The sequence below is a fragment of the Sitodiplosis mosellana genome, unplaced genomic scaffold, assembly GCF_009176505.1.
Source record: "Sitodiplosis mosellana isolate CC-2019 unplaced genomic scaffold, AAFC_SMos_1.0 Smas_scaffold_6170, whole genome shotgun sequence".
In the NCBI taxonomy this organism is placed as follows: Eukaryota; Metazoa; Arthropoda; class Insecta; order Diptera; family Cecidomyiidae; genus Sitodiplosis; species Sitodiplosis mosellana.
The window spans coordinates 467,421-477,211 of NW_022601411.1; positions in this window are offsets into that span (position 1 = coordinate 467,421).

Here is a 9,791-nt window from a genome sequence, read left to right on the forward strand (position 1 = left end):
AAGAGCGAGAGCCATTGAAGGAGAAGAAGCACGAGAGGAAGCGAGTGAAAAAAAACATGATTGAGAGTCGCGATCATAATCGGTTTTTGGGCGCTTAAATATTCGATTTTTGATAGCCGGGCTTATAAATGCGCGGTTTTAATTTAGGTGACAAAATCCGACTTCGGGTGAGATAACACTTTGGCTTCGGTTGTGACAAGAAAATCGAATGAAAAGAACATCATAATTCTCTTGAAAAAACAAACTCAACGCATGTCTTTGACGCAAAAAGAAGCGATTCTCGAACATTTCATATGCCGAGAGACACGATATTTCTTAAATTGAGAGACACGGTACACTTAAATCTAAAAAAATCCATGTGAATTCGCTCAAACATGAGAAAAAGCCATCATGATACTCCATGCACTCTCGAAAAATGATCACACAAATCATGTTCGCGCGCGCTGCATACAAACAAATCGACTACAAATAGCGAGCTTCGTCCCAACAACGACCGCGGCGGCTGCAACGACAACAACAACGAAAAAACAACAGTAGCAAAAAACCAACGAAATCCAACGAAATAAAACTCTTTAAAATTCGTGTTCGCACGAAAGGCAAAAAGTAATGCCAACGAAGAGCAACAAAAAAAACAACCAACAACAACGACAACGACAACCGAAAAAAAAAGTAAATTCGAGAAAATTTAGCAGCTCCGCCTCCATCACTAAATTTGATTGGACTGAATGGTGTGTTGTTGTTACGTCTTTTTTTCTTCGTTTCATTCTCTGTGTTCAGTTCGTATTCGTTTCGTTCGTTTGGCTGATGTTGTTGTTATTATTTTCGTTCAGCATTTGGCGCGTGTATTTGTTTCATACAATAATCATATTGCACATCTCGTTTCAGTAGAGATAGAGCTGAAAAATGCTTTTCGGGCTCTGTCTCACTCTCTATGACTCTCTCTCTCTCTCTCTCTCTCTCTCTCTCTCTCTCTCTCTCGGTGTGTGTTGTTGCGAGTATTTGCATTTTAGCCGCATTATGTAATTATTTGGGAGAAGAGACTGAAAGTGAGTGCGAAATGAAAGAAGAAGATGATGATGAAAAAAAAACGCACCCGAATACATATGGGATTCACTTAACTGTTAATATTCTATGCTCGAATTTGTTCACATATTTGCCAGAGAGCGAGAAAGAGAGAGAGAAAGATTTTGCGCGCTATTCCTTACATCAAACTTCGACGACGACAACAACAACAACCGGAGTATATGTAATGCATTTGCTGTGTTGCCACAAAATAAATGGAAGCTTTTAGTTCACTTCGGTGGCTGCGAGACAATAACAAAAGACCGAAAAATAAATAGTAAAAATATGAACATCAAAAACGTCGTGTATCAACTACATTATGGGCAGCAGTTTGTTGTTTCATATCGGGGATACTCGGTTTTTCTTCTTCACTTCTGTTCGTTTGCTTTTTGCTTCGGTCGTGCAGCATAGTTTTGGTGTGATAGTGCTCTGTACGTCCGAAAAATGAAGAGAAAAACATCAACCACCATCCATTTAGCTACTGAGTTTTGTGAAGCCATTACTCGCGTGCTACATACACACACACACTTTCCCTTAAATTGTATTCATCTTTCATGATTAGTCCAGCAATTTGCTATGGACTCTTTTAAATGATGATGCGCGAGTCTTTCTCTCTTCTCTTTCTTCCACACAACATCGTTTGCTCTGACGCGTTCTTATCAGCCGTCTTCCTTTTTCCTTTTCGATGCGTTTTTTTTCTCGCTTCACTTTAAGCGGAAGTTAATTTTTTATTGCCATTTGATTACATTAATAAATTGTGTGGATGGAACGTGATACACACCAACCGAAACGAACACAAATCGCACACCGAAAAAGGACAACGGCTTCATTCTCAACATCTATACGGCCTCATGCAATCAACAATATGCGACACAACACATACACACACGCTTTGAAGCCTTTTTTTCTCATTTCCACTTCTTCTTTGGCGTTCGCATCATTTGTACGTGTCGCGTTTAAAGCAAGCTCACTTCGGAGAATATGCTTTTTGACTGATACACTGATATACTTACTTCTCGTTTTGAAACACTCAAGATTCACTGCATGCACTTTGTGCACGATTTTTTTTCCCTATGCCACTTCCAAGGGAGTAAAAATTCCATTGCGATTCTCCAGCTTCCACATAAATTTAGATTCCCATTTCGAGCACAAAGTGTTTAAGGATTAGTAGAAAAATATAATTGTTCGAAATAGATTCTCAATTCAGATTTATTATGCAAATGGAGTTTCTTTTAATGCGAACATTAGGTGCAACTATGTTTATAAGCAAGTATGTTTGATTGTCTTTATATATTCTACTATCTGTAGACGCTTTTAATTTAAATTGAGTAATTTGAACGTTCGCGTTGAGATTGAATTACGATTTAAATGGGAAACGTCGTATAAAATCAGAAAAATAACGAATTATAAACGACCAAACCGCAGGCATACTTTGAATATTTCGATGAATATCGGTTTTTCTACTCTATTGACCAATTTATTAATTAAAGAAAAGATGGAATTCAAGCGATTTCCAGCTGAAAAGTATATTGGCAACAACTTTCAAACATTTCATTTGGAAAATCGACTGTTAGATAGAAATTTTCGTTTAGAAAATAGGTTAGGTCCGATCGCTATCCATTGGAAACTAATATGTTAATTTTGGAAGCTCAAAAGTAGATAGGTGTTTGCAAAAGGCTTAGGTCTACACGACGAATCTTTATAGATTCCCCTATTTAATCCATCCATTGGTAGCTCAATTTTTGATAGCAAAATATCACACGGATTTCCTTAAAAATTAGGTGATTCACCATAATTCTGGCCAATAAAACGTTTCTGTGCATCTTTTTCTGTTTTGCTGCATGATCTATCGAAGATTTTTGTATAAAAAATGTCGTTATAGTTTCGAGTCGAAACTTTCCACTAATATCAAATCAAAATGAAATCAATTTCAATAAGTTATGATTTTGGTTTGAAAAACAAACCGATGTTGTGTTGCTGAATCGTGTTCTCAATATTGTACGTTCGAGTAGTATCAAATGTTGATCAAGGGATCCAATTTACAAGTTGACTGATCAATATCTAAAATTTTAGCATTAAATCAACTTGATATCATTTGGTACATTCAATATTCTTTAGAGTAGCCATATTTTGATTTCAACCAATGTCAAACCGTGGTAATTTTAAGTAATAAACAACAAAATGTCAAGAAATGAGTATTTTCTTTGAAATTTTGGTGGTTGAAAAAAGAGATTTTTATCGTTCAATTTAGCTCAAAAAATGAGTTTAATTCAGTTCATAATATATGTAGAAAAACTGACCAACGTAATGAAATAAAACTGAAAAAATTGTCAATATGATAAATTCATTCATCGCAATAAGTCATACAAATTGTATTCAATTCAAACTTTTTGTCAGTCGATACGGCATAATTTCATTTGAAGACAAATCATCCATATGAAGGTGAGAAAATAGTTGGAATTTTTGGTTAACACTGCCGCAACTCTTGATATGTGGATTAATTAACCAATTTCAATATGTTTTTGTCATATTAAATATTGCGTTAATAATGTGAGCGAGTGTTTTTGGTGTCATCATCATCATCATCATCATCATCAACAGTTGATGATATTTTCGGTATCGTCGTCGATCGATCGGTTAATGAATTTATTCCATCGCATCTTCGTTTCGATGAAGAAAAACAACAAGTGTGTCAAACAAAGTTGCTTCATTTTTGACTTGAATTTTAATTAGGTGTTCAATTTAAACAAGCACGTGCATTTCGATTACTTGAGACAGATCACATTTTTCGCTGGAATGTGTCTTAATTTGAGAAACACACGGTTTGTGGAAAGACCTTGTAGAGCCGAGGAGCTATTTCTAATAATCGCATATTTTGTTCCGAAGGTGACGAAGCAGTTAGAATAACAACAACAGCAGCAGCAGCAGCAGCAGCAGCAGCAGCAGCAGTAGCAACAGCCACAAAATACGCGCTCCAAACGGCAAATATTTATTCGTGATGTTTTCGATGAACTGTGTTTTCTTCCATTCTCTCTCTTTATCTTCCATAGAAAGATCTGTGTGTAAATTTCCACAGTTTTCATCAGTGCGCAATTTATTTGGAATCAAGTGTTTGGTGCTGCTTCAATACGCGTGTATTTTGCCTGCCGAAAAAAAAAACATTTTTTTAATGTAAAAATAAGTGACAACATCGACCGTATTATGAACGGTTGTGATGTGTTTTTGAAATGTGGACGATTGTTCCGTTCGCCAAGACACGATTGAAAATGTGTCCAGCGTCAGCAACAAACCGGATAAGATGTAATCTGTCGCTGGAAGAAAGTTTTTGCCAAGGAAAAATGAAATCTGATGATGATTTCACCATCGTTGAGAACGGGAAGGGAAAATCGACGGGGGCTTCGACACACACACACACACACACCCTACACAAAATGTCCACTGAAAATCACTGCAATGATGCGGAACAATGCTAATGAAATTCGTTGTAACATGTATATATGCAATTGAATGAATCTCTTATCTGACGATTGTTGAGTTCCTGTCGCCAGTCAGGAATATTATAACATGATGATCAACATTCGTCCGCATCACAATCCCATATTTTCATTCGGTTAGTTTGTTTTCGGTTGGCAATGCCCGTAACAAATGAAGCTTCCGTTCATCGCAATGATGATATTCCGCCATTATTTGCATTGTGCAACACCACAGAGATATGGTTGCGCGCGTTCTGCTCTGCATTTGGAGACAGGTGGAGGAAATCATTATGCTCATTCTCTACCTCTTTATCTCTTTTTTTCGCTCTATTTCTATCTCTATCTGTCTCTCTCTATCTCTCTTTCTGCCTCTTTCTCTCTCTTCCTCTCGCACACTCTTTCTCTTGCACTAAGCGAGCAAATGGCATTTAAAAATGAAGCAAACCTGATGTTTATGACCAACACTTGGCCACGTCGTTAGTTTTACCTTTATCAGCCAACTCAATCAGCCTTCTGAATATTGCGGGGAATTGTGTCAAAGTGGCCGCAAATCGTGTCGATTTCTTCCTTTCGTATTTGCAACTCAATTTCTTCTGATTTTTATTTGTTTTTTTTTTTCGCTTTTTCAGTCCTTTGAATTTGCAGAGTCGATTTTTTGCAATTGCACCTACGATTTTGAGCTCGTTTTTCCGTACCAATTTCAATTTGGTTTTCTTTTTCCTTCTTATTTCTTCCTCTTTCATTTTTTCGACCAATTTCCCTACTTTGTGCGCTAAAAAAGAGTTCAATTTCGGCCATCACATGTTTAAATTTGTAAAAATATGAAAGTTGAAATCTCGATGAGAGTGAGCGTGAAAAATATGAGTTCATCATTGCATGCGGCTTCTCAATTATCGTCGTTTCACCTCAAAAACTTGGTGTGTATTCATAAATAAAAAGAATGATGCTCAAATGTTTACTTATTCCACTTCTTCTTCTCGTTCGTTCTCATGCTCGCTTTCGTACATGCACACGCACATGGTCGTTGTCTATTTGTCTATGCCTCAGCGGTGTTGCTGACGCTGTTGTTGTTGTTTTTTTTTTCAAATCGTCCTTTGTCTCTTGATGTTTTTACCTACATCATCAGCATCGTCGCTATCATGATTATGTGACGGCGGAACGCCAAATAATTGTATATATGCACTTTTGTATACATGTGTGTCTGTGTTCCAGTACTCACGCCACTTGTGCCCTCGCTGACTCAGTCTTCCTTACCATAGCACATTTCGTGTGCTTATGATGATATGACGACGACGACGATATGAGCCACCAAAATATGGGAAATTATGTGTAGGTTATTGGCAAGTCTGCGCCTCTTTTCAAATGACCTTGAACTCTGTTCGCCCGTTTATGTTCGCTCTTTTTTTTCTCTCTCTCTCTCTGGCACTCACTCAGTCTCTCTGCTTCGTGTATACTGTCATCAAACATTCTTTGCCAACATCACTTTTCCCTTCTTCTCACGCCTCATGCATGCGTTCGTTTCTGATTGAAGTCGCAATTTTTCGTTTGCATTGCAAAACAGCAGCGATTCTGAATATGCTATGTATACGTTATATGGCCAATGACAAGGCATACCTGTACGCAAATTTTAATGTCTCATTCGATGTCAATATTTTGTAGCAAGCACCACCACCACCTCCTTGACAACCGATCGATATATAGACACATGTTTTACGGCGATGCTGAACAATTCATTTATGACAAATTTTCGGCAAATCAATAAACGATGCAGCGGACAGCTCGCATAAACTTGACACATTTCTTTTTTGAGACATCGATTGTCCACCGTATCGATGTCAATGGACACAAATTCAAAGCGTTGTAAAGTTTTCATTTGATCACGCAACTCTGTTTAGGCTTTGCTTTAGATTCAGATTGGTCTTTCCTTACAGGTCATTTTCTTACAGAGGCACACACATTCAGCCTGAATGATTCAGTAATGGGGTGAGTGAAAGCAAATTTATGGAAACTGATTGTTTTGAAACTTTCGCCCTAGCTTTGGCCGCATACATTTGCTTCTGATTCAACCCGCTTCTGTATGACTCCTGTGGCGAAATGAATTTCTTTGATTCAGATTTCAGTTCAGACTCAGCCAGAGTCACTCAGGGTAATAATTCACCGTCGGCAATTAGTGGGAAATTCACTTATTACTATAAAAATAATACCATATCTTTCATCTTTGAAGGAATTAATTTTTTGCTTTTATTAGTTTTGCACTACTATTTCAGCAGTCGGCAGTACATTTTCATGATTTTTCATCATTAGAGCCCATTTTAAACGCCATTCGATTCAAATAGAATTCTATTCAAAGGAGTTTGGAAACAAAAATACTACAGGTAAATAGACTTCCTAGTACAGCTTTTATATTCCAGAATTGATAATTTTCGTAAAAAATGAGATTTTATGTTTGCTTCATCTTCCATCGTTTTTTTCTAGGAAATAGAATGTCCAGAATTAAGTTGTTCCAGAGTTATTGTTTCAATTTCGTTTATCGCAAATTTCCCTGTAAAATCAAATGAGAAAAGCGAAATATCCATCAATTTATTTTCAGTGGAAATTCGGAGAAGAAAGAAGTTCACATGAAAAGATGTGCTTTGTTCCATTTTATCTTTGATACATTAAATCATTTATAGATTTCCCTGCAATCGAATATCGACTTTTTCTTTTCCAAACTGTATTTTTCATTTTCTGCTTATTTTCGATTCTTTCTTTCTCTCCGTTTCTTTTTGCACGTTTTTTATGTCCTTTCTTCATCTTCTCAAAACTACCATAAGGAGAAAATAGAAATAAAATGCAAAAGGAAGTGAAAAATAGAAAAAGTCACACGAAAAAGAATGGAAACGAACGGAATCAATGGTTGAATTGACAGAGTCGAAAAATATTGCATTTCACTTCACTTCCAATGTTTTTCTTACTGATTCACATTTTTTTCCCGTTTTCTGTGCTCCCATTTTGTTTGTACACTCGATTCCGTTTAGATAAAAATTGTAAAATGTTCGACAGAGAATAGCTAGCAATAGTATTGGCAACCGTAACGAAAAGTGATATCAAAACAAAAGCCCCGAAATAAATAAATAAATGTATGAGTCAAAATGAGAATTATCTTTGCAGTTAAAAATGAAAGACACGTACTTTATTATAGAAGATAGAGAGAAGGAAATTCGGTAGACAGTGTCTAGTAGACACAATGATAATGCACCGAATTTATAGCCAAAGTCAGAACGATTCAGTTGACAAAATGATGCTGTTTCACATTAACAAATGGAAAAATGGGGGAAAAATGCTTCAGAATGGCTTAAACGGTGCATTTAAAGACTGTTTTTAGAAATTGAAGTGACCGGAGATAGAGTTGCAGTGACCATAGAAATATTGTCCGGAAAATATTGGAAACTAAAATGGAAACGACTAAGAAGAAAATAGTCAACGTATTCAATACTCTGTTAATTAGTTGCAATTTTATCACCAACAATGCCAAATCGATTGATTTTTCTTAGTGATTAATAGTTTTGGTATGCAATGAATTGGATGAGTCATCTTCCAATGAGGTTAGCTGGTCATTGTTTTGATTTTTTAGAATGTAACATATGAGAAAAACGTTGTGATGAGTGTTATGCTATAGGATAAACAGTCAAAGAGATTATAATAACACGTACACTTATTGATCACAATATTTTATTTAAAAAAACGAACACACATAGATACATTTCTTAAGCCAATACAAGCTGTAATAAGTGTTGAGCAATAAATTTTTGAAAATGAATCCTTTCGTTTCCGTCATTGAAGAACGAGAATTCTCACAAGCATGGTTTTCCAACACGTTGAACACAAAAAACGTCCCCTTGACCCACCCGAACTATTTCCGCTAAGAGCTGAAACTCTCTTGAATATGTATCTCATGTGAAAATATTTTGACCGAGCAGCCAATCGATTGGGACATAGACGACTGCAGTCAACAGTGATTATCCAATACAAAAACAATGATCACAGTTAATTGTAATCACTAGTTGACTGCAGTCAAATACGTCCCAAATTAAGCGACTGGTTGAAATTCAATCGTAGTCGACTATTTTTCATACAAATCATCTGCTCAGTTAACTTAAGTCGTTTCTTAGTTGATTTCAGTTACGGTCAGTCAGTCATTTGTTTTCCACATGGGTACAGTGTAATAAAAATTGAAATGACAATGTAGCTTAGGACAAGATTCAAACATTCACAAGTCGAGTGACTCAACTTTCAACGGACTTTATCGAAAAAAAATCCAAATTAAAGTTCAACAACATGAAAAAACACATTTCTCGTATGAAAAAATGTCCATTCTTGCCCAATTTCTGGAACTTTTGCTGAAGAAGAGAAGGGAAAATATACACTTGAAGCCATTTTCATGGGATAATCCACTGTGGATCTATTCAATGGATTATCCACCGGCAATGTCATACAACAGAAAATGTTTCTTCAGTATTTTGCATCATTGAAAAAATAGCCAGATCAAAAAAAAGCACCTAGAAAAATAGCTAAGCAGAGAGGTAGAAAAGCAAGAAGCCAAAATCGACATGGAATATCGTGCAATGTGTATTGCTGGTGGCCCGGTGTTCTGCCACGAGCTGAGAGTAATTCGCCGAGTGTGTGTGTGTGTGTGCGTTTATGTGAGAGAGTGAGCAAGAGCTGTGTTGTGCTCCACTTGGATTGCACGGATAGATAGGAGCGTACGCAAATGCAGCATTGCGCATGCTGGCCGACAATCTCTTCGATTGGGAATCTATGGATGTACATAATCGAATGCTTATGTATTTTCGAGCGTATAAATACGAATGGAGGAGGTGTTGATTTTATTTGAAAACGCCCCGAAGAAAAATTTTTGGTATCCATTCACAATCGGGTTTCTTTCCTCGTTTTTTGTCCTCTCTATCCCGGGACTATTGTTGATTTTCTTTATTTTTGCTGCTGTTGTTGTTGTTATGATTCGATCCATCGAACATTTTTGTCGTTTTCCCGGGCGAGTTTTTCTTTTTTGTACACTAGTCAATTTGTTGTGTGTTTTTTGTTGTTCTTGCTTCTGCTCGCCGATTTTAGTATCGATTTCCACAAAATACGTATATCATTCAAGACAGTCGTTCAATTCAAGCATCTTAATCATTTGATCTATCAATGAATGCTTTTTTTCGCTTGAATAGGAACGCTTCCAAAGCATTTACTTTGAATTATTGCATTTTTTCGCGT